The sequence below is a fragment of the Osmia lignaria genome, unplaced genomic scaffold (assembly GCF_051020975.1).
Source record: "Osmia lignaria lignaria isolate PbOS001 unplaced genomic scaffold, iyOsmLign1 scaffold0006, whole genome shotgun sequence".
NCBI classification, from domain to species: Eukaryota; Metazoa; Arthropoda; class Insecta; order Hymenoptera; family Megachilidae; genus Osmia; species Osmia lignaria.
In genome coordinates, this window is record NW_027478163.1 from 2,625,776 (window position 1) to 2,652,119 (window position 26,344).

Sequence of the window (26,344 nt, forward strand, 5' to 3'; positions counted from 1 at the left end):
CGTAGTTCTCGAGATATATCAAGATATTTAAAAGTTCCGAAGCCGCACCAACATAATAGAGATACAAAAACACCGTGGCCCCTTTCTTTGAGATAACTCTGCACTATTGCGAGCTGCAAATGCCACTTCCAGCTTAGCTGTGCAGAAGAAGAACAACAAGAAGAAGAAATATCTCGAAATATGTCCGTCAGGCCCCTTCCCTTGAGATAAATCTGCAAATATCTCGGAAACGAAGCGAGCTATGGCAAAATGTTTAGAGACCTTTCTTGTAGAGAATTAAGTTTCCTACTTTTTATGTAGTATGATATTTTTTGATCAGATGCGTAGTTCTCGAGATATATCAAGATATTTAAAAGTTCCGAAGCCGCACCAACATAATAGAGATACAGAAACACCGTGGCCCCTTTCTTTGAGATAACTCTGCACTATTGCGCGCTGCAAATGCCACTTCCAGCTTAGCTGTGCAGAAGAAGAACAACAACAAGAAGAAATATCTCGAAATATGTCCGTCAGGCCCCTTCCCTTGAGATAAATCTGCAAATATCTCGGAAACGAAGCGAGCTATGGCAAAATGTTAAGAGACCTTTTCTGTAGAGAATAATGTTTCCTACAATTTACGTTCTATGATATTTTTTGATCAGAAGCGTAGTTTTCAAGATATATCGAGATATTTAAAAGTTCCGAAGCCGCACCAACATAATAGAGATACAGAAACACCGTGGCCCCTTTCTTTGAGATAACTCTGCACTATTGCGAGCTGCAAATGCCACTTCCAGCTTAGCTGTGCAGAAGAAGAACAACAAGAAGAAGAAATATCTCGAAATATGTCCGTCAGGCCCCTTCCCTTGAGATAAATCTGCAAAATATCTCGGAAACGAAGCGAGCTATGGCAAAATGTTTAGAGACCTTTCTTGTAGAGAATTAAGTTTCCTACTTTTTATGTAGTATGATATTTTTTGATCAGATGCGTAGTTCTCGAGATATATCAAGATATTTAAAAGTTCCGAAGCCGCACCAACATAATAGAGATACAGAAACACCGTGGCCCCTTTCTTTGAGATAACTCTGCACTATTGCGCGCTGCAAATGCCACTTCCAGCTTAGCTGTGCAGAAGAAGAACAACAACAAGAAGAAATATCTCGAAATATGTCCGTCAGGCCCCTTCCCTTGAGATAAATCTGCAAATATCTCGGAAACGAAGCGAGCTATGGCAAAATGTTAAGAGACCTTTTCTGTAGAGAATAATGTTTCCTACAATTTACGTTCTATGATATTTTTTGATCAGAAGCGTAGTTTTCAAGATATATCGAGATATTTAAAAGTTCCGAAGCCGCACCAACATAATAGAGATACAGAAACACCGTGGCCCCTTTCTTTGAGATAACTCTGCACTATTGCGAGCTGCAAATGCCACTTCCAGCTTAGCTGTGCAGAAGAAGAACAACAAGAAGAAGAAATATCTCGAAATATGTCCGTCAGGCCCCTTCCCTTGAGATAAATCTGCAAATATCTCGGAAACGAAGCGAGCTATGGCAAAATGTTTAGAGACCTTTCTTGTAGAGAATTAAGTTTCCTACTTTTTATGTAGTATGATATTTTTTGATCAGATGCGTAGTTCTCGAGATATATCAAGATATTTAAAAGTTCCGAAGCCGCACCAACATAATAGAGATACAGAAACACCGTGGCCCCTTTCTTTGAGATAACTCTGCACTATTGCGCGCTGCAAATGCCACTTCCAGCTTAGCTGTGCAGAAGAAGAACAACAACAAGAAGAAATATCTCGAAATATGTCCGTCAGGCCCCTTCCCTTGAGATAAATCTGCAAATATCTCGGAAACGAAGCGAGCTATGGCAAAATGTTAAGAGACCTTTTCTGTAGAGAATAATGTTTCCTACAATTTACGTTCTATGATATTTTTTGATCAGAAGCGTAGTTTTCAAGATATATCGAGATATTTAAAAGTTCCGAAGCCGCACCAACATAATAGAGATACAGAAACACCGTGGCCCCTTTCTTTGAGATAACTCTGCACTATTGCGAGCTGCAAATGCCACTTCCAGCTTAGCTGTGCAGAAGAAGAACAACAAGAAGAAGAAATATCTCGAAATATGTCCGTCAGGCCCCTTCCCTTGAGATAAATCTGCAAATATCTCGGAAACGAAGCGAGCTATGGCAAAATGTTTAGAGACCTTTCTTGTAGAGAATTAAGTTTCCTACTTTTTATGTAGTATGATATTTTCTGATCAGATGCGTAGTTCTCGAGATATATCAAGATATTTAAAAGTTCCGAAGCCGCACCAACATAATAGAGATACAGAAACACCGTGGCCCCTTTCTTTGAGATAATTCTGCACTTTTGCGCGCTGCAAATGCCACTTCCAGCTTAGCTGTGCAGAAGAAGACCAACAAGAAGAAGAAATATCTCGAAATATGTCCGTCAGGCCCCTTCCCTTGAGATAAATCTGCAAATATCTCGGAAACGAAGCGAGCTATGGCAAAATGTTAAGAGACCTTTTTTGTAGAGAATTCAGTTTCCTACTTTTTATGTTCTATGATATTTTTCGATCAGAGGCGTAGTTCTCGAGATATATCGAGATATTTAAAAGTTCCGAAGCCGCACCAACATAATAGAGATACAGAAACACCGTGGCCCCTTTCTTTGAGATAACTCTGCACTATTGCGAGCTGCAAATGCCACTTCCAGCTTAGCTGTGCAGAAGAAGAACAACAAGAAGAAGAAATATCTCAAAATATGTCCGTCAGGCCCCTTCCCTTGAGATAAATCTGCAAATATCTCGGAAACGAAGCGAGCTATGGCAAAATGTTTAGAGACCTTTCCTGTAGAGAATTAAGTTTCCTACTTTTTATGTAGTATGATATTTTTTGATCAGATACGTAGTTCTCGAGATATATCAAGATATTTAAAAGTTCCGAAGCCGCACCAACATAATAGAGATACAGAAACACCGTGGCCCCTTTCTTTGAGATAACTCTGCACTATTGCGCGCTGCAAATGCCACTTCCAGCTTAGCTGTGCAGAAGAAGAACAACAAGAAGAAGAAATATCTCGAAATATGTCCGTCAGGCCCCTTCCCTTGAGATAAATCTGCAAATATCTCGGAAACGAAGCGAGCTATGGCAAAATGTTAAGAGACCTTTTTTGTAGAGAATTAAGTTTCCTACTTTTTATGTTCTATGATATTTTTCGATCAGAGGCGTAGTTCTCGAGATATATCAAGATATTTAAAAGTTCCGAAGCCGCACCAACATAATAGAGATACAGAAACACCGTGGCCCCTTTCTTTGAGATAACTCTGCACGATTGCGAGCTGGAAATGCCACTTCCAGTTTAGCTGTGCAGAAGAAGAACAACAAGAAGAAGAAATATCTCGAAATATGTCCATCAGGGCCCTTCCCTTGAGATAAATCTGCAAATATCTCGGAAACGAAGTGAGCTATTGCAAAATGTTCAGGGACCTTTTTTGTAGAGAATAATGTTTCCTACAATTTACGTTCTATGATATTTTTTGATCAGAAGCGTAGTTTTCGAGATATATCGAGATATTTAAAAGTTCCGAAGCCGCACCAACATAATAGAGATACAGAAACACCGTGGCCCCTTTCTTTGAGATAACTCTGCACTATTGCGAGCTGCAAATGCCACTTCCAGCTTAGCTGTGTAGAGGAAGAACAACAAGAAGAAGAAATATCTCGAAATATGTCCGTCAGGCCAGTTCCTTTGAGCTGAATCTGCAAATATCTCGGAAACGAAGCGAGCTATGGCAAAATGTTAAGAGACGTTTTTTGTAGAGAATTATGTTTCCTACAATTTATGTTCTATGATATTTTTTGATCAGAAGCGTAGTTTTCGAGATATATCGAGATATTTAAAAGTTCCGAAGACGCACCAACATAATAGAGATACAGAAACACCGTGGCCCCTTTCTATGAGATAACTGTGCACTAGTGCGAGCCGCAAATGCCACTTCCAGCATAGCTGTGCAGAAGAAGAACAACAAGAAGAAGAAATATCTCGAAATATGTCCGACAGGCCCCTTCCCTTGAGATAAATCTGCAAATATCTCGGAAACGAAGCGAGCTATGGCGAAATGTTGAGAGACCTTTTTTGTAGAGAATTAAGTTTCCTACTTTTTATCTTCTATGATATTTTTTGATCAGATGCGTAGTTCTCGAGATATATCAAGATATTTAAAAGTTCCGAAGCCGCACCAACATAATAGAGATACAGAAACACCGTGGCGCCTCTCTTTGAGATAACTCTGCACTATTGCGAGCTGCAAATGCCACTTCCAGCTCAGCTGTGCAGAAGAAGAACAACAAGAAGAAGAAATATCTCGAAATATGTCCGTCAGGCCCCTTCCCTTGAGATAAATCTGCAAATATCTCGGAAACGAAGCGAGCTATGGCAAAATGTTAAGAGACCTTTTTTGTAGAGAATAATGTTTCCTACAATTTACGTTCTATGATATTTTTTGATCAGAAGCGTAGTTTTCGAGATATATCGAGATATTTAAAAGTTCCGAAGCCGCACCAACATAATAGAGATACAGAAACACCGTGGCCCCTTTCTTTGAGATAACACTGCACTACTGCGACCTGCAAATGCCACTTCCAGCTCAGCTGTGCAGAAGAAGAACAACAAGAAGAAGAAATATCTCGAAATATGTCCGTCAGGCCCCTTCCCTTGAGATAAATCTGCAAATATCTCGGAAACGAAGCGAGCTATGGCAAAATGTTAAGAGACCCTTTTTGTAGAGAATTAAGTTTCCTACTTTTTATGTTCTATGATATTTTTTGATCAGATGCGTAGTTCTCGAGATATATCAAGATATTCAAAAGTTCCGAAGCCGCACCAACATAATAGAGATACAGAAACACCGTGGCCCCTTTCTTTGAGATAATTCTGCACTATTGCGACCTGCAAATGCCACTTCCAGCTCAGCTGTGCAGAAGAGGTACAACAAGAAGAAGAAATATCTCGAAATATGTCCGTCAGGCCCCTTCCCTTGAGATAAATCTGCAACTATCTCGGAAACGAAGCGAGCTACGGCGAAATGTTAAGAGACCTTTTTTGTAGAGAATTAAGTTTCCTACTTTTTATCTTCTATGATATTTTTTGATCAGATGCGTAGTTCTCGAGATATATCAAGATATTTAAAAGTTCCGAAGCCGCACCAACATAATAGAGATACAGAAACACCGTGGCCCCTCTCTTTGAGATAACTCTGCACTATTGCGAGCTGCAAATGCCACTTCCAGCTTAGCTGTGCAGAAGAAGAACAACAAGAAGAAGAAATATCTCGAAATATGTCCGTCAGCCCCTTCCCTTGAGATAAATCTGCAAATATCTCGGAAACGAAGCGAGCTATGGCAAAATGTTTAGAGACCTTTCTTGTAGAGAATTAAGTTTCCTACTTTTTATGTAGTATGATATTTTTTGATCAGATGCGTAGTTCTCGAGATATATCAAGATATTTAAAAGTTCCGAAGCCGCACCAACATAATAGAGATACAGAAACACCGTGGCCCCTTTCTTTGAGATAACTCTGCACTATTGCGCGCTGCAAATGCCACTTCCAGCTTAGCTGTGCAGAAGAAGAACAACAAGAAGAAGAAATATCTCGAAATATGTCCATCAGGACCCTTCCCTTGAGATAAATCTGCAAATATCTCGGAAACGAAGCGAGCTATGGCAAAATGTTAAGGGACCTTTTTTGTAGAGAATAATGTTTCCTACAATTTACGTTCTATGATATTTTTTGATCAGAAGCGTAGTTTTCAAGATATATCGAGATATTTAAAAGTTCCGAAGCCGCACCAACATAATAGAGATACAGAAACACCGTGGCCCCTTTCTTTGAGATAATTCTGCACTATTGCGACCTGCAAATGCCACTTCCAGCTCAGCTGTGCAGAAGAAGAACAACAAGAAGAAGAAATATCTCGAAATATGTCCGTCAGGCCCCTTCCCTTGAGATAAATCTGCAACTATCTCGGAAACGAAGCGAGCTATGGCGAAATGTTAAGAGACCTTTTTTGTAGAGAATTAAGTTTCCTACTTTTTATCTTCTATGATATTTTTTGATCAGATGCGTAGTTCTCGAGATATATCAAGATATTTAAAAGTTCCGAAGCCGCACCAACATAATAGAGATACAGAAACACCGTGGCCCCTCTCTTTGAGATAACTCTGCACTATTGCGAGCTGCAAATGCCACTTCCAGCTTAGCTGTGCAGAAGAAGAACAACAAGAAGAATAAATATCTCGAAATATGTCCGACAGGCCCCTTCCCTTGAGATAAATCTGCAAATATCTCGGAAACGAAGCGAGCTATGGCGAAATGTTAAGAGACCTTTTTTGTAGAGAATGAAGTTTCCTACTTTTTATCTTCTATGATATTTTTTGATCAGATGCGTAGTTCTCGAGATATATCAAGATATTTAAAAGTTCCGAAGCCGCACCAACATAATAGAGATACAGAAACACCGTGGCCCCTTTCTTTGAGATAACTCTGCACTATTGCGAGCTGCAAATGCCACTTCCAGCTTAGCTGTGCAGAAGAAGAACAACAAGAAGAAGAAATATCTCGAAATATGTCCGTCAGGCCCCTTCCCTTGAGATAAATCTGCAAATATCTCGGAAACGAAGCGAGCTATGGCAAAATGTTTAGAGACCTTTCTTGTAGAGAATTAAGTTTCCTACTTTTTATGTAGTATGATATTTTTTGATCAGATGCGTAGTTCTCGAGATATATCAAGATATTTAAAAGTTCCGAAGCCGCACCAACATAATAGAGATACAGAAACACCGTGGCCCGTTTCTTTGAGATAACTCTGCACTATTGCGCGCTGCAAATGCCACTTCCAGCTTAGCTGTGCAGAAGAAGAACAACAAGAAGAAGAAATATCTCGAAATATGTCCGTCAGGCCCCTTCCCTTGAGTTATATCTGCAAATATCTCGGAAACGAAGCGAGCTATGGCAAAATGTTAAGAGACCTTTTTTGTAGAGAATTAAGTTTCCTACTTTTTATGTTCTATGATATTTTTCGATCAGAGGCGTAGTTCTCGAGATATATCAAGATATTTAAAAGTTCCGAAGCCGCACCAACATAATAGAGATACAAAAACACCGTGGCCCCTTTCTTTGAGATAACTCTGCACTATTGCGAGCTGCAAATGCCACTTCCAGCTTAGCTGTGCAGAAGAAGAACAACAAGAAGAAGAAATATCTCGAAATATGTCCGTCAGGCCCCTTCCCTTGAGATAAATCTGCAAATATCTCGGAAACGAAGCGAGCTATGGCAAAATGTTTAGAGACCTTTCTTGTAGAGAATTAAGTTTCCTACTTTTTATGTAGTATGATATTTTTTGATCAGATGCGTAGTTCTCGAGATATATCAAGATATTTAAAAGTTCCGAAGCCGCACCAACATAATAGAGATACAGAAACACCGTGGCCCCTTTCTTTGAGATAACTCTGCACTATTGCGCGCTGCAAATGCCACTTCCAGCTTAGCTGTGCAGAAGAAGAACAACAACAAGAAGAAATATCTCGAAATATGTCCGTCAGGCCCCTTCCCTTGAGATAAATCTGCAAATATCTCGGAAACGAAGCGAGCTATGGCAAAATGTTAAGAGACCTTTTCTGTAGAGAATAATGTTTCCTACAATTTACGTTCTATGATATTTTTTGATCAGAAGCGTAGTTTTCAAGATATATCGAGATATTTAAAAGTTCCGAAGCCGCACCAACATAATAGAGATACAGAAACACCGTGGCCCCTTTCTTTGAGATAACTCTGCACTATTGAGAGCTGCAAATGCCACTTCCAGCTTAGCTGTGCAGAAGAAGAACAACAAGAAGAAGAAATATCTCGAAATATGTCCGTCAGGCCCCTTCCCTTGAGATAAATCTGCAAATATCTCGGAAACGAAGCGAGCTATGGCAAAATGTTTAGAGACCTTTCTTGTAGAGAATTAAGTTTCCTACTTTTTATGTAGTATGATATTTTTTGATCAGATGCGTAGTTCTCGAGATATATCAAGATATTTAAAAGTTCCGAAGCCGCACCAACATAATAGAGATACAGAAACACCGTGGCCCCTTTCTTTGAGATAACTCTGCATTATTGCGCGCTGCAAATGCCACTTCCAGCTTAGCTGTGCAGAAGAAGAACAACAACAAGAAGAAATATCTCGAAATATGTCCGTCAGGCCCCTTCCCTTGAGATAAATCTGCAAATATCTCGGAAACGAAGCGAGCTATGGCAAAATGTTAAGAGACCTGTTCTGTAGAGAATAATGTTTCCTACAATTTACGTTCTATGATATTTTTTGATCAGAAGCGTAGTTTTCAAGATATATCGAGATATTTAAAAGTTCCGAAGCCGCACCAACATAATAGAGATACAGAAACACCGTGGCCCCTTTCTTTGAGATAACTCTGCACTATTGCGAGCTGCAAATGCCACTTCCAGCTTAGCTGTGCAGAAGAAGAACAACAAGAAGAAGAAATATCTCGAAATATGTCCGTCAGGCCCCTTCCCTTGAGATAAATCTGCAAATATCTCGGAAACGAAGCGAGCTATGGCAAAATGTTTAGAGACCTTTCTTGTAGAGAATTAAGTTTCCTACTTTTTATGTAGTATGATATTTTCTGATCAGATGCGTAGTTCTCGAGATATATCAAGATATTTAAAAGTTCCGAAGCCGCACCAACATAATAGAGATACAGAAACACCGTGGCCCCTTTCTTTGAGATAATTCTGCACTATTGCGCGCTGCAAATGCCACTTCCAGCTTAGCTGTGCAGAAGAAGACCAACAAGAAGAAGAAATATCTCGAAATATGTCCGTCAGGCCCCTTCCCTTGAGATAAATCTGCAAATATCTCGGAAACGAAGTGAGCTATTGCAAAATGTTCAGGGACCTTTTTTGTAGAGAATAATGTTTCCTACAATTTACGTTCTATGATATTTTTTGATCAGAAGCGTAGTTTTCGAGATATATCGAGATATTTAAAAGTTCCGAAGCCGCACCAACATAATAGAGATACAGAAACACCGTGGCCCCTTTCTTTGAGATAACTCTGCACTATTGCGAGCTGCAAATGCCACTTCCAGCTTAGCTGTGTAGAGGAAGAACAACAAGAAGAAGAAATATCTCGAAATATGTCCGTCAGGCCAGTTCCTTTGAGCTGAATCTGCAAATATCTCGGAAACGAAGCGAGCTATGGCAAAATGTTAAGAGACGTTTTTTGTAGAGAATTATGTTTCCTACAATTTATGTTCTATGATATTTTTTGATCAGAAGCGTAGTTTTCGAGATATATCGAGATATTTAAAAGTTCCGAAGACGCACCAACATAATAGAGATACAGAAACACCGTGGCCCCTTTCTATGAGATAACTGTGCACTAGTGCGAGCCGCAAATGCCACTTCCAGCATAGCTGTGCAGAAGAAGAACAACAAGAAGAAGAAATATCTCGAAATATGTCCGACAGGCCCCTTCCCTTGAGATAAATCTGCAAATATCTCGGAAACGAAGCGAGCTATGGCGAAATGTTGAGAGACCTTTTTTGTAGAGAATTAAGTTTCCTACTTTTTATCTTCTATGATATTTTTTGATCAGATGCGTAGTTCTCGAGATATATCAAGATACTTAAAAGTTCCGAAGCCGCACCAACATAATAGAGATACAGAAACACCGTGGCCCCTCTCTTTGAGATAACTCTGCACTATTGCGAGCTGCAAATGCCACTTCCAGCTTAGCTGTGCAGAAGAAGAACAACAAGAAGAAGAAATATCTCGAAATATGTCCGTCAGGCCCCTTCCCTTGAGATAAATCTGCAAATATCTCGGAAACGAAGCGAGCTATGGCAAAATGTTAAGAGACCTTTTTTGTAGAGAATAATGTTTCCTACAATTTACGTTCTATGATATTTTTTGATCAGAAGCGTAGTTTTCGAGATATATCGAGATATTTAAAAGTTCCGAAGCCGCACCAACATAATAGAGATACAGAAACACCGTGGCCCCTTTCTTTGAGATAACACTGCACTACTGCGACCTGCAAATGCCACTTCCAGCTCAGCTGTGCAGAAGAAGAACAACAAGAAGAAGAAATATCTCGAAATATGTCCGTCAGGCCCCTTCCCTTGAGATAAATCTGCAAATATCTCGGAAACGAAGCGAGCTATGGCAAAATGTTAAGAGACCCTTTTTGTAGAGAATTAAGTTTCCTACTTTTTATGTTCTATGATATTTTTTGATCAGATGCGTAGTTCTCGAGATATATCAAGATATTCAAAAGTTCCGAAGCCGCACCAACATAATAGAGATACAGAAACACCGTGGCCCCTTTCTTTGAGATAATTCTGCACTATTGCGACCTGCAAATGCCACTTCCAGCTCAGCTGTGCAGAAGAGGTACAACAAGAAGAAGAAATATCTCGAAATATGTCCGTCAGGCCCCTTCCCTTGAGATAAATCTGCAACTATCTCGGAAACGAAGCGAGCTATGGCGAAATGTTAAGAGACCTTTTTTGTAGAGAATTAAGTTTCCTACTTTTTATCTTCTATGATATTTTTTGATCAGATGCGTAGTTCTCGAGATATATCAAGATATTTAAAAGTTCCGAAGCCGCACCAACATAATAGAGATACAGAAACACCGTGGCCCCTCTCTTTGAGATAACTCTGCACTATTGCGAGCTGCAAATGCCACTTCCAGCTTAGCTGTGCAGAAGAAGAACAACAAGAAGAAGAAATATCTCGAAATATGTCCGTCAGCCCCTTCCCTTGAGATAAATCTGCAAATATCTCGGAAACGAAGCGAGCTATGGCAAAATGTTTAGAGACCTTTCTTGTAGAGAATTAAGTTTCCTACTTTTTATGTAGTATGATATTTTTTGATCAGATGCGTAGTTCTCGAGATATATCAAGATATTTAAAAGTTCCGAAGCCGCACCAACATAATAGAGATACAGAAACACCGTGGCCCCTTTCTTTGAGATAACTCTGCACTATTGCGCGCTGCAAATGCCACTTCCAGCTTAGCTGTGCAGAAGAAGAACAACAAGAAGAAGAAATATCTCGAAATATGTCCATCAGGACCCTTCCCTTGAGATAAATCTGCAAATATCTCGGAAACGAAGCGAGCTATGGCAAAATGTTAAGGGACCTTTTTTGTAGAGAATAATGTTTCCTACAATTTACGTTCTATGATATTTTTTGATCAGAAGCGTAGTTTTCGAGATATATCGAGATATTTAAAAGTTCCGAAGCCGCACCAACATAATAGAGATACAGAAACACCGTGGCCCCTTTCTTTGAGATAATTCTGCACTATTGCGACCTGCAAATGCCACTTCCAGCTCAGCTGTGCAGAAGAAGAACAACAAGAAGAAGAAATATCTCGAAATATGTCCGTCAGGCCCCTTCCCTTGAGATAAATCTGCAACTATCTCGGAAACGAAGCGAGCTATGGCGAAATGTTAAGAGACCTTTTTTGTAGAGAATTAAGTTTCCTACTTTTTATCTTCTATGATATTTTTTGATCAGATGCGTAGTTCTCGAGATATATCAAGATATTTAAAAGTTCCGAAGCCGCACCAACATAATAGAGATACAGAAACACCGTGGCCCCTCTCTTTGAGATAACTCTGCACTATTGCGAGCTGCAAATGCCACTTCCAGCTTAGCTGTGCAGAAGAAGAACAACAAGAAGAAGAAATATCTCGAAATATGTCCGTCAGGCCCCTTCCCTTGAGATAAATCTGCAAATATCTCGGAAACGAAGCGAGCTATGGCAAAATGTTAAGAGACCTTTTCTGTAGAGAATAATGTTTCCTACAATTTACGTTCTATGATATTTTTTGATCAGAAGCGTAGTTTTCAAGATATATCGAGATATTTAAAAGTTCCGAAGCCGCACCAACATAATAGAGATACAGAAACACCGTGGCCCCTTTCTTTGAGATAACTCTGCACTAGTGCGAGCCGCAAATGCCACTTCCAGCTTAGCTGTGCAGAAGAAGAACAACAAGAAGAAGAAATATCTCGAAATATGTCCGTTAGGCCCCTTCCCTTGAGATAAATCTGCAAATATCTCGGAAACCAAGCGAGCTATGGCAAAATGTTAAGAGACCTTTTTTGTAGAGAATTAAGTTTCCTACTTTTTATGTTCTATGATATTTTTTGATCAGATGCGTAGTTCTCGAGATATATCAAGATATTTAAAAGTTCCGAAGCCGCACCAACATAATAGAGATACAGAAACACCGTGGCCCCTTTCTTTGAGATAACTCTGCACTATTGCGAGCTGCAAATGCCACTTCCAGCTTAGCTGTGCAGAGGAAGAACAACAAGAAGAAGAAATATCTCGAAATATGTCCGTCAGGCCAGTTCCTTTGAGCTGAATCTGCAAATATCTCGGAAACGAAGCGAGCTATGGCAGAATGTTAAGAGACGTTTTTTGTAGAGAATTATGTTTCCTACAATTTATGTTCTATGATATTTTTTGATCAGAAGCGTAGTTTTCGAGATATATCGAGATATTTAAAAGTTCCGAAGACGCACCAACATAATAGAGATACAGAAACACCGTGGCCCCTTTCTTTGAGATAACTGTGCACTAGTGCGAGCCGCAAATGCCACTTCCAGCTTAGCTGTGCAGAAGAAGAACAACAAGAAGAAGAAATATCTCGAAATATGTCCGTCAGGCCCCTTCCCTTGAGATATATCTGCAAATATCTCGGAAACGAAGCGAGCTATGGCAAAATGTTAAGAGACCGTTTTTCTAGAGAATTAAGTTTCCTACTTTTTATCTTCTATGATATTTTTTGATCAGACGCGTAGTTCTCGAGATATATCAAGATATTTAAAAGTTCCGAAGCCGCACCAACATAATAGAGATACAGAAACACCGTGGCCCCTTTCTTTGAGATAACTCTGCACTATTGCGAGCTGCAAATGCCACTTCCAGCTTAGCTGTGCAGAAGAAGAACAACAAGAAGAAGAAATATCTCAAAATATGTCCGTCAGGCCCCTTCCCTTGAGATAAATCTGCAAATATCTCGGAAACGAAGCGAGCTATGGCAAAATGTTTAGAGACCTTTCTTGTAGAGAATTAAGTTTCCTACTTTTTATGTAGTATGATATTTTTTGATCAGATGCGTAGTTCTCGAGATATATCAAGATATTTAAAAGTTCCGAAGCCGCACTAACATAATAGAGATACAGAAACACCGTGGCCCCTTTCTTTGAGATAACTCTGCACTATTGCGAGCTGGAAATGCCACTTCCAGTTTAGCTGTGCAGAAGAAGAACAACAAGAAGAAGAAATATCTCGAAATATGTCCGTTGGGCCCCTTCCCTTGAGATAAATCTGCAAATATCTCGGAAACCAAGCGAGCTATGGCAAAATGTTAAGAGACCTTTTTTGTAGAGAATTAAGTTTCCTACTTTTTATGTTCTATGATATTTTTTGATCAGATGCGTAGTTCTCGAGATATATCAAGATATTTAAAAGTTCCGAAGCCGCACCAACATAATAGAGATACAGAAACACCGTGGCCCCTTTCTTTGAGATAACTCTGCACTATTGCGAGCTGCAAATGCCACTTCCAGCTTAGCTGTGCAGAGGAAGAACAACAAGAAGAAGAAATATCTCGAAATATGTCCGTCAGGCCAGTTCCTTTGAGCTGAATCTGCAAATATCTCGGAAACGAAGCGAGCTATGGCAAAATGTTAAGAGGCGTTTTTTGTAGAGAAATATGTTTCCTACAATTTATGTTCTATGATATTTTTTGATCAGAAGCGTAGTTTTCGAGATATATCGAGATATTTAAAAGTTCCGAAGACGCACCAACATAATAGAGATACAGAAACACCGTGGCCCCTTTCTTTGAGATAACTGTGCACTAGTGCGAGCCGCAAATGCCACTTCCAGCTTAGCTGTGCAGAAGAAGAACAACAAGAAGAAGAAATATCTCGAAATATGTCCGTCAGGCCCCTTCCCTTGAGATATATCTGCAAATATCTCGGAAAGGAAGCGAGCTATGGCAAAATGTTAAGAGACCTCTTTTGTAGAGAATTAAGTTTCCTACTTTTCATGTTCTATGATATTTTTTGATCAGATGCGTAGTTCTCGAGATATATCGAGATATTTAAAAGTTCCGAAGCCGCACCAACATAATAGAGATACAGAAACACCGTGGCCCCTTTCTTTGAGATAACTCTGCACTATTGCGACCTGCAAATGCCACTTCCAGCTTAGCTGTGCAGAAGAGGAACAACAAGAAGAAGAAATATCTCGGAATATGTCCGTCAGGCCCCTTCCCTTGAGATAAATCTGCAAATATCTCGGAAACGATGCCAGCTATGGGAAAATGTTAAGAGACCTTTTTTGTAGAGAATTAAGTTTCCTACTTTTTATGTTCTATGATATTTTTCGATCAGAGGCGTAGTTCTCGAGATATATCAAGATATTTAAAAGTTCCGAAGCCGCACCAACATAATAGAGATACAGAAACACCGTGGCCCCTTTCTTTGAGATAACTCTGCACTAGTGCGAGCCGCAAATGCCGCTTCCAGCTTAGCTGTGCAGAAGAAGAACAACAAGAAGAAGAAATATCTCGAAATATGTCCGTCAGGCCCCTTCCCTCGAGATAAATCTGCAAATATCTCGGAAACGAAGCGAGCTATGGCAAAATGTTAAGAGACCTTTTTTGTAGAGAATTAAGTTTCCTACTTTTTATGTTCTATGATATTTTTTGATCGGATGCGTAGTTCTCGAGATATATCAAGATATTTAAAAGTTCCGAAGCCGCACCAACATAATAGAGATACAGAAACACCGTGGCCCCTTTCTTTGAGATAACTCTGCACTATTGCGCGCTGCAAATGCCACTTCCAGCTTAGCTGTGCAGAAGAAGAACAACAAGAAGAAGAAATATCTCGAAATATGCCCGTCAGGCCCCTTCCATTGAGATAAATCGGCAAATATCTCGGAAACGAAGCGAGCTATGGCAAAATGTTAAGAGACCTTTTTTGTAGAGAATTAAGTTTCCTACTTTTTATGTTGTATGATATTTTTTGATCAGATGCGTAGTTCTCGAGATATATCCAGATATTTAAAAGTTCCGAAGCGGCACCAAGATAATAGAGATACAGAAACACCGTGGCCCCTTTCTTTGAGGTAACTCTGCACTATTGCGAGCTGCAAATGCCACTTCCAGCTTAGCTGTGCAGAAGAAGAGCAACAAGAAGAAGAAATATCTCGAAATATGTCCGTCAGGCCCCTTCCCTTGAGATAAATCTGCAAATATCTCGGAAACCAAGCGAGCTATGGCAAAATGTTAAGAGACCTTATTTGTAGAGAATTAAGTTTCCTACTTTTTATGTTCTACGATATTTTTTGATCAGATGCGTAGTTCTCGAGATATATCAAGATATTTAAAAGTTCCGAAGCCGCACCAACATAATAGAGATACAGAAACACCGTGGCCCCTTTCTTTGAGATAACTCTGCACTATTGCGAGCTGCAAATGCCACTTCCAGCTTAGCTGTGCAGAAGAAGAAAAACAAGAAGAAGAAATATCTCGAAATATGTCCGTCAGGCCCCTTCCCTTGAGATAAATCTGCAAATATCTCGGAAACGAAGCGAGCTATGGCAAAATGTTAAGAGACCTTTTTTGTACAGAATTATCTTTCCTACAATTTACGTTCTCCGATATTTTTTGATCAGAAGCGTAGTTCTCGAGATATATCCAGATATTTAAAAGTTCCGAAGCGGCACCAAGATAATAGAGATACAGAAACACCGTGGCCCCTTTCTTTGAGGTAACTCTGCACTATTGCGAGCTGCAAATGCCACTTCCAGCTTAGCTGTGCAGAAGAAGAGCAACAAGAAGAAGAAATATCTCGAAATATGTCCGTCAGGCCCCTTCCCTTGAGATAAATCTGCAAATATCTCGGAAACCAAGCGAGCTATGGCAAAATGTTAAGAGACCTTATTTGTAGAGAATTAAGTTTCCTACTTTTTATGTTCTACGATATTTTTTGATCAGATGCGTAGTTCTCGAGATATATCAAGATATTTAAAAGTTCCGAAGCCGCACCAACATAATAGAGATACAGAAACACCGTGGCCCCTTTCTTTGAGATAACTCTGCACTATTGCGAGCTGCAAATGCCACTTCCAGCTTAGCTGTGCAGAAGAAGAAAAACAAGAAGAAGAAATATCTCGAAATATGTCCGTCAGGCCCCTTCCCTTGAGATAAATCTGCAAATATCTCGGAAACGAAGCGAGCTATGGCAAAATGTTAAGAGACCTTTTTTGTACAGAATTATCTTTCCTACAATTTACGTTCTCCGATATTTTTTGATCAGAAGCGTAGTTTTCGAGATATATCGAGATATTTAAAAGTTCCGAAGCCGCACCAACATAATAGAGATACAGAAACACCGTGGCCCCTTTCTTTGGGATAACTCTGCACTATTGCGAGCTGCAAATGCCACTTCCAGCTTAGCTGTGCAGAAGAAGAACAACAAGAAGAAGAAATATCTCGAAATATGTCCGTCAGGCCACTTCCCTTGAGATAAATCTGCAAATATCTCGGAAACGAAGCGAGCTATGGCAAAATGTTAAGAGACCTTTTTTGTAGAGAATTAAGTTTCCTACTTTTTATGTTCGATGATATTTTTTGATCAGATGCGTAGTTCTCGAGATATCTCAAGATATTTAAAAGTTCCGAAGCTGCACCCACATAATAGAGGTACAGAAACACCGTGGCCTCTTTCTTTGAGATAACTCTGCACTATTGCGAGCTGCAAATGCCACTTCCAGCTTAGCTGTGCAGAAGAAGAACAACAAGAAGAAGAAATATCTCGAAATATGCCCGTCAGGCCCCTTCCATTGAGATAAATCGGCAAATATCTCGGAAACGAAGCGAGCTATGGCAAAATGTTAAGAGACCTTTTTTGTAGAGAATTAAGTTTCCTACTTTTTATGTTCTATGATATTTTTTGATCAGATGCGTAGTTCTCGAGATATATCCAGATATTTAAAAGTTCCGAAGCGGCACCAAGATAATAGAGATACAGAAACACCGTGGCCCCTTTCTTTGAGGTAACTCTGCACTATTGCGAGCTGCAAATGCCACTTCCAGCTTAGCTGTGCAGAAGAAGAACAACAAGAAGAAGAAATATCTCGAAATATGTCCGTCAGGCCCCTTCCCTTGAGATAAATCTGCACATATCTCGGAAACGAAGCGAGCAATGGCAAAATGTTAAGAGACGTTTTTTGTAGAGAATTATGTTTCCTACAATCTATGTTCTATGATATTTTTTGATCAGAAGCGTAGTTTTCGAGATATATCGAGATATTTAAAAGTTCCGAAGCCGCACCAACATAATAGAGATACAGAAACACCGTGGCCCCTTTCTTTGAGATAACTCTGCACTAGTGCGAGCCGCAAATGCCACTTCCAGCTTAGCTGTGCAGAAGAAGAACAACAAGAAGAAGAAATATCTCGAAATATGTCCGTCAGGCCCCTTCCCTTGAAATATATCTGCAAATATCTCGGAAACGAAGCGAGCTATGGCAAAATGTTAAGAGACATTTTTTGTAGAGAATTATGTTTCCTACAATGTATGTTCTATGATATTTTTTGATCAGAAGCGTAGTTTTCGAGATATATCGAGATACTTAAAAGTTCCGAAGCCGCACCAACATAATAGAGATACAGAAACACCGTTGCCCCTTTCTTTGAGATAACTGTGCACTAGTGCGAGCCGCAAATGCCACTTCCAGCTTAGCTGTGCAGAAGAAGAACAACAAGTAGAAGAAATATCTCAAAATATGTCCGTCAGGCCCCTTCCCTTGAGATATATCTGCAAATATCTCGGAAACCAAGCGAGCTATGGCAAAATGTTAAGAGACCTTTTTTGTAGAGAATTAAGTTTCCTACTTTTTATGTTCTATGATATTTTTTGATCAGATGCGTAGTTCTCGAGATATATCAAGATATTTAAAAGTTCCGAAGCCGCACCAACATAATAGAGATACAGAAACACCGTGGCCCCTTTCTTTGAGATAACTCTGCACTATTGCGAGCTGCAAATGCCACTTCCAGCTTAGCTGTGCAGAGGAAGAACAACAAGAAGAAGAAATATCTCGAAATATGTCCGTCAGGCCAGTTCCTTTGAGCTGAATCTGCAAATATCTCGGAAACGAAGCGAGCTATGGCAAAATGTTAAGAGGCGTTTTTTGTAGAGAAATATGTTTCCTACAATTTATGTTCTATGATATTTTTTGATCAGAAGCGTAGTTTTCGAGATATATCGAGATATTTAAAAGTTCCGAAGACGCACCAACATAATAGAGATACAGAAACACCGTGGCCCCTTTCTTTGAGATAACTGTGCACTAGTGCGAGCCGCAAATGCCACTTCCAGCTTAGCTGTGCAGAAGAAGAACAACAAGAAGAAGAAATATCTCGAAATATGTCCGTCAGGCCCCTTCCCTTGAGATATATCTGCAAATATCTCGGAAAGGAAGCGAGCTATGGCAAAATGTTAAGAGACCTCTTTTGTAGAGAATTAAGTTTCCTACTTTTCATGTTCTATGATATTTTTTGATCAGATGCGTAGTTCTCGAGATATATCGAGATATTTAAAAGTTCCGAAGCCGCACCAACATAATAGAGATACAGAAACACCGTGGCCCCTTTCTTTGAGATAACTCTGCACTATTGCGACCTGCAAATGCCACTTCCAGCTTAGCTGTGCAGAAGAGGAACAACAAGAAGAAGAAATATCTCGGAATATGTCCGTCAGGCCCCTTCCCTTGAGATAAATCTGCAAATATCTCGGAAACGATGCCAGCTATGGGAAAATGTTAAGAGACCTTTTTTGTAGAGAATTAAGTTTCCTACTTTTTATGTTCTATGATATTTTTCGATCAGAGGCGTAGTTCTCGAGATATATCAAGATATTTAAAAGTTCCGAAGCCGCACCAACATAATAGAGATACAGAAACACCGTGGCCCCTTTCTTTGAGATAACTCTGCACTAGTGCGAGCCGCAAATGCCGCTTCCAGCTTAGCTGTGCAGAAGAAGAACAACAAGAAGAAGAAATATCTCGAAATATGTCCGTCAGGCCCCTTCCCTCGAGATAAATCTGCAAATATCTCGGAAACGAAGCGAGCTATGGCAAAATGTTAAGAGACCTTTTTTGTAGAGAATTAAGTTTCCTACTTTTTATGTTCTATGATATTTTTTGATCGGATGCGTAGTTCTCGAGATATATCAAGATATTTAAAAGTTCCGAAGCCGCACCAACATAATAGAGATACAGAAACACCGTGGCCCCTTTCTTTGAGATAACTCTGCACTATTGCGCGCTGCAAATGCCACTTCCAGCTTAGCTGTGCAGAAGAAGAACAACAAGAAGAAGAAATATCTCGAAATATGCCCGTCAGGCCCCTTCCATTGAGATAAATCGGCAAATATCTCGGAAACGAAGCGAGCTATGGCAAAATGTTAAGAGACCTTTTTTGTAGAGAATTAAGTTTCCTACTTTTTATGTTGTATGATATTTTTTGATCAGATGCGTAGTTCTCGAGATATATCCAGATATTTAAAAGTTCCGAAGCGGCACCAAGATAATAGAGATACAGAAACACCGTGGCCCCTTTCTTTGAGGTAACTCTGCACTATTGCGAGCTGCAAATGCCACTTCCAGCTTAGCTGTGCAGAAGAAGAGCAACAAGAAGAAGAAATATCTCGAAATATGTCCGTCAGGCCCCTTCCCTTGAGATAAATCTGCAAATATCTCGGAAACCAAGCGAGCTATGGCAAAATGTTAAGAGACCTTATTTGTAGAGAATTAAGTTTCCTACTTTTTATGTTCTACGATATTTTTTGATCAGATGCGTAGTTCTCGAGATATATCAAGATATTTAAAAGTTCCGAAGCCGCACCAACATAATAGAGATACAGAAACACCGTGGCCCCTTTCTTTGAGATAACTCTGCACTATTGCGAGCTGCAAATGCCACTTCCAGCTTAGCTGTGCAGAAGAAGAAAAACAAGAAGAAGAAATATCTCGAAATATGTCCGTCAGGCCCCTTCCCTTGAGATAAATCTGCAAATATCTCGGAAACGAAGCGAGCTATGGCAAAATGTTAAGAGACCTTTTTTGTACAGAATTATCTTTCCTACAATTTACGTTCTCCGATATTTTTTGATCAGAAGCGTAGTTCTCGAGATATATCCAGATATTTAAAAGTTCCGAAGCGGCACCAAGATAATAGAGATACAGAAACACCGTGGCCCCTTTCTTTGAGGTAACTCTGCACTATTGCGAGCTGCAAATGCCACTTCCAGCTTAGCTGTGCAGAAGAAGAGCAACAAGAAGAAGAAATATCTCGAAATATGTCCGTCAGGCCCCTTCCCTTGAGATAAATCTGCAAATATCTCGGAAACCAAGCGAGCTATGGCAAAATGTTAAGAGACCTTATTTGTAGAGAATTAAGTTTCCTACTTTTTATGTTCTACGATATTTTTTGATCAGATGCGTAGTTCTCGAGATATATCAAGATATTTAAAAGTTCCGAAGCCGCACCAACATAATAGAGATACAGAAACACCGTGGCCCCTTTCTTTGAGATAACTCTGCACTATTGCGAGCTGCAAATGCCACTTCCAGCTTAGCTGTGCAGAAGAAGAAAAACAAGAAGAAGAAATATCTCGAAATATGTCCGTCAGGCCCCTTCCCTTGAGATAAATCTGCAAATATCTCGGAAACGAAGCGAGCTATGGCAAAATGTTAAGAGACCTTTTTTGTACAGAATTATCTTTCCTACAATTTACGTTCTCCGATATTTTTTGATCAGAAGCGTAGTTTTCGAGATATATCGAGATATTTAAAAGTTCCGAAGCCGCACCAACATAATAGAGATACAGAAACACCGTGGCCCCTTTCTTTGGGATAACTCTGCACTATTGCGAGCTGCAAATGCCACTTCCAGCTTAGCTGTGCAGAAGAAGAACAACAAGAAGAAGAAATATCTCGAAATATGTCCGTCAGGCCACTTCCCTTGAGATAAATCTGCAAATATCTCGGAAACGAAGCGAGCTATGGCAAAATGTTAAGAGACCTTTTTTGTAGAGAATTAAGTTTCCTACTTTTTATGTTCGATGATATTTTTTGATCAGATGCGTAGTTCTCGAGATATCTCAAGATATTTAAAAGTTCCGAAGCTGCACCCACATAATAGAGGTACAGAAACACCGTGGCCTCTTTCTTTGAGATAACTCTGCACTATTGCGAGCTGCAAATGCCACTTCCAGCTTAGCTGTGCAGAAGAAGAACAACAAGAAGAAGAAATATCTCGAAATATGCCCGTCAGGCCCCTTCCATTGAGATAAATCGGCAAATATCTCGGAAACGAAGCGAGCTATGGCAAAATGTTAAGAGACCTTTTTTGTAGAGAATTAAGTTTCCTACTTTTTATGTTCTATGATATTTTTTGATCAGATGCGTAGTTCTCGAGATATATCCAGATATTTAAAAGTTCCGAAGCGGCACCAAGATAATAGAGATACAGAAACACCGTGGCCCCTTTCTTTGAGGTAACTCTGCACTATTGCGAGCTGCAAATGCCACTTCCAGCTTAGCTGTGCAGAAGAAGAACAACAAGAAGAAGAAATATCTCGAAATATGTCCGTCAGGCCCCTTCCCTTGAGATAAATCTGCACATATCTCGGAAACGAAGCGAGCAATGGCAAAATGTTAAGAGACGTTTTTTGTAGAGAATTATGTTTCCTACAATCTATGTTCTATGATATTTTTTGATCAGAAGCGTAGTTTTCGAGATATATCGAGATATTTAAAAGTTCCGAAGCCGCACCAACATAATAGAGATACAGAAACACCGTGGCCCCTTTCTTTGAGATAACTCTGCACTAGTGCGAGCCGCAAATGCCACTTCCAGCTTAGCTGTGCAGAAGAAGAACAACAAGAAGAAGAAATATCTCGAAATATGTCCGTCAGGCCCCTTCCCTTGAAATATATCTGCAAATATCTCGGAAACGAAGCGAGCTATGGCAAAATGTTAAGAGACATTTTTTGTAGAGAATTATGTTTCCTACAATGTATGTTCTATGATATTTTTTGATCAGAAGCGTAGTTTTCGAGATATATCGAGATACTTAAAAGTTCCGAAGCCGCACCAACATAATAGAGATACAGAAACACCGTGGCCCCTTTCTTTGAGATAACTGTGCACTAGTGCGAGCCGCAAATGCCACTTCCAGCTTAGCTGTGCAGAAGAAGAACAACAAGTAGAAGAAATATCTCAAAATATGTCCGTCAGGCCCCTTCCCTTGAGATATATCTGCAAATATCTCGGAAACGAAGCGAGCTATGGCAAAATGTTAAGAGACCTTTTTTGTAGAGAATTATGTTTCCTACAATTTAGCTTCTATGATATTTTTTGATCAGAAGCGTAGTTTTCGAGATATATCGAGATATTTAAAAGTTCCGAAGCCGCACCAACATAATAGAGATACAGAAACACCGTGGCCCCTTTCATTGAGATAACTCTGCACTAGTGCGAGCCGCAAATGCCACTTCCAGCTTAACTGTGCAGAAGAAGAACAACAAGAAGAAGAAATATCTCGAAATATGTCCGTCAGGCCCCTTCCCTTGAGATAAATCTGCAAATATCTCGGAAACGAAGCGAGCTATGACAAAATGTTAAGAGACCTTTTTTCTAGAGAATTAAGTTTCCTACTTTTTATGTTCTATGATATTTTTTGATCAGATGCGTAGTTTTCGAGATATATCAAGATATTTAAAAGTTCCGAAGCCGCACCAACATAATAGCGATACAGAAACACCGTGGCCCCTTTCTTTGAGATAACTCTGCACTATTGCGAGCTGCAAATGCCACTTGCAGCTTAGCTGTGCAGAGGAAGAACAACAAGAAGAAGAAATATCTCGAAATATGTCCGTCAGGCCAGTTCCTTTGAGTTGAATCTGCAAATATCTCGGAAACGAAGCGAGCTATGGCAAAATGTTAAGAGACGTTTTTTGTAGAGAATTATGTTTCCTACAATTTATGTTCTATGATATTTTTTGATCAGAAGCGTAGTTCTCGAGATATATCAAGATATTTAAAAGTTCCGAAACCGCACCAACATAATAGAGATACAGAAACACCGTGGCCCCTTTCTTTGAGATAACTCTGCACTAGTGCGAGCCGCAAATGCCACTTCCAGCTTAGCTGTGCAGAAGAAGAACAACAAGAAGAAGAAATATCTCGAAGTATGTCGGTTAGGCCCCTTCCCTTGAGATAAATCTGCAAATATCTCGGAAACGAAGCGAGCTATGGCAAAATGTTAAGAGACCTTTTTTGTAGAGAATTAAGTTTCCTACTTTTTATGTTCTATGATATTTTTTGATCAGATGCGTAGTTCTCGAGATATATCAAGATATTTAAAAGTTCCGAAGCCGCACCAACATAATAGAGATACAGAAACACCGTGGCCCCTTTCTTTGAGATAACTCTGCACTATTGCGAGCTGGAAATGCCACTTCCAGTTTAGCTGTGCAGAAGAAGAACAACAAGAAGAAGAAATATCTCGGAATATGTTCGTTAGGCCCCTTCCCTTGAGATAAATCTGCAAATATCTCGGAAACGAAGCTAGCTATGGCAAAATGTTAAGAGACCTTTTTTGTAGAGAATTAAGTTTCCTACTTTTTATGTTCAATGATATTTTTTGATCAGATGCGTAGTTCTCGAGATATATGAAGATATTTAAAAGTTCCGAAGCCGCACCAACATAATAGAGATACAGAAACACCGTGGCGCCTTTCTTTCAGATAACTCTGCACTATTGCGAGCTGCAAATGCCACTTCCAGCTTAGCTGTGCAGAAGAAGAACAACAAGAAGAAGAAATATCTCGAAATATGTCCGTCAGGCCCCTTCCCTTGAGATATATCTGCAAATATCTCGGAAACGAAGCGAGCTATGGCAAAATCTTAAGAGACCTTTTTTGTAGAGAATTATGTTTCCTACAATTTAGGTTCTATGATATTTTTTGATCAGAAGCGTAGTTTTCGAGATATATCGAGATATTTAAAAGTTCCGAAGCCGCACCAACATAATAGAGATACAGAAACACCGTGGCCCCTTTCATTGAGATAACTCTGCACTAGTGCGAGCCGCAAATGCCACTTCCAGCTTAGCTGTGCAGAAGAAGAACAACAAGAAGAAGAAATATCTCGAAATATGTCCGTCAGGCCCCTTCCCTTGAGATAAATCTGCAAATATCTCGGAAACGAAGAGAGCTATGGCAAAATGTTAAGAGACCTTTTTGGTAGAGAATTAAGTTTCCTACTTTTCATGTTCTATGATATTTTTTGATCAGATGCGTAGTTCTCGAGATATATCAAGATATTTAAAAGTTCCGAAGCCGCACCAACATAATAGAGATACAGAAACACCGTGGCCCCTTTCTTTGAGATAACTCTGCACTATTGCGAGCTGCAAATGCCACTTCCAGCTTAGCTGTGCAGAAGAAGAACAACAAGAAGAAGAAATATCTCGGAATATGTTCGTTGGGCCCCTTCCCTTGAGATAAATCTGCAAATATCTCGGAAACGAAGCTAGCTATGGCAAAATGTTAAGAGACCTTTTTTGTAGAGAATTATGTTTCCTACAATTTAGGTTCTATGATATTTTTTGATCAGAAGCGTAGTTTTCGAGATATATCGAGATATTTAAAAGTTCCGAAGCCGCACCAACATAATAGAGATACAGAAACACCGTGGCCCCTTTCATTGAGATAACTCTGCACTAGTGCGAGCCGCAAATGCCACTTCCAGCTTAGCTGTGCAGAAGAAGAACAACAAGAAGAAGAAATATCTCGAAATATGTCCGTCAGGCCCCTTCCCTTGAAATATATCTGCAAATATCTCGGAAACGAAGAGAGCTATGGCAAAATGTTAAGAGACCTTTTTGGTAGAGAATTAAGTTTCCTACTTTTTATGTTCTATGATATTTTTTGATCGGACGCGTAGTTCTCGAGATATATCAAGATATTTAAAAGTTCCGAAGTCGCACCAACATAATAGAGATACAGAAACACCGTGGCCCCTTTCTTTGAGATAACTCTGCACTATTGCGAGCTGCAAATGCCACTTCCAGCTTAGCTGTGCAGAAGAAGAACAACAAGAAGAAGAAATATCTCGAAATATGTCCGTCAGGCCAGTTCCTTTGAGCTGAATCTGCAAATATCTCGGAAACGAAGCGAGCTATGGCAAAATGTTAAGAGACATTTTTTGTAGAGAATATTGTTTCCTACAATTTATGTTCTATGATATTTTTTGATCAGAAGCGTAGTTTTCGAGATATATCGAGATATTTAAAAGTTCCGAAGCCGCACCAACATAATAGAGATACAGAAACACCGTGGCCCCTTTCTTTGAGATAACTCTGCACTAGTGCGAGCCGCAAATGCCACTTCCAGCTTAGCTGTGCAGAAGAAGAACAACAAGAAGAAGAAATATCTCGAAATATGTCCGTCAGGCCCCTTCCCTTGAAATATATCTGCAAATATCTCGGAAACGAAGCGAGCTATGGCAAAATGTTAAGAAACCGTTTTTGTAGAGAATTAAGTTTCCTACTTTTTATGTTCTATGATATTTTTTGATCGGACGCGTAGTTCTCGAGATATATCAAGATATTTAAAAGTTCCGAAGCCGCACCAACATAATAGAGATACAGAAACACCGTGGCCCCTTTCGTTGAGATAACTCTGCACTAGTGCGAGCCGCAAATGCCACTTCCAGCTTAACTGTGCAGAAGAAGAACAACAAGAAGAAGAAATATCTCGAAATATGCCGTCAGGCCCCTTCCCTTGAGATAAATCTGCAAATATCTCGGAAACGAAGCGAGCTATGGCAAAATGTTAAGAGACCTTTTTTGTAGAGAATTAAGTTTCCTACTTTTTATGTTCTATGATATTTTTTGATCAGATGCGTAGTTCTCGAGATATATCAAGATATTTAAAAGTTCCGAAGCCGCACCAACATAATAGCGATACAGAAACACCGTGGCCCCTTTCTTTGAGATAACTCTGCACTATTGCGAGCTGCAAATGCCACTTCCAGCTTAGCTGTGCAGAGGAAGAACAACAAGAAGAAGAAATATCTCGAAATATGTCCGTCAGGCCAGTTCCTTTGAGTTGAATCTGCAAATATCTCGGAAACGAAGCGAGCTATGGCAAAATGTTAAGAGACGTT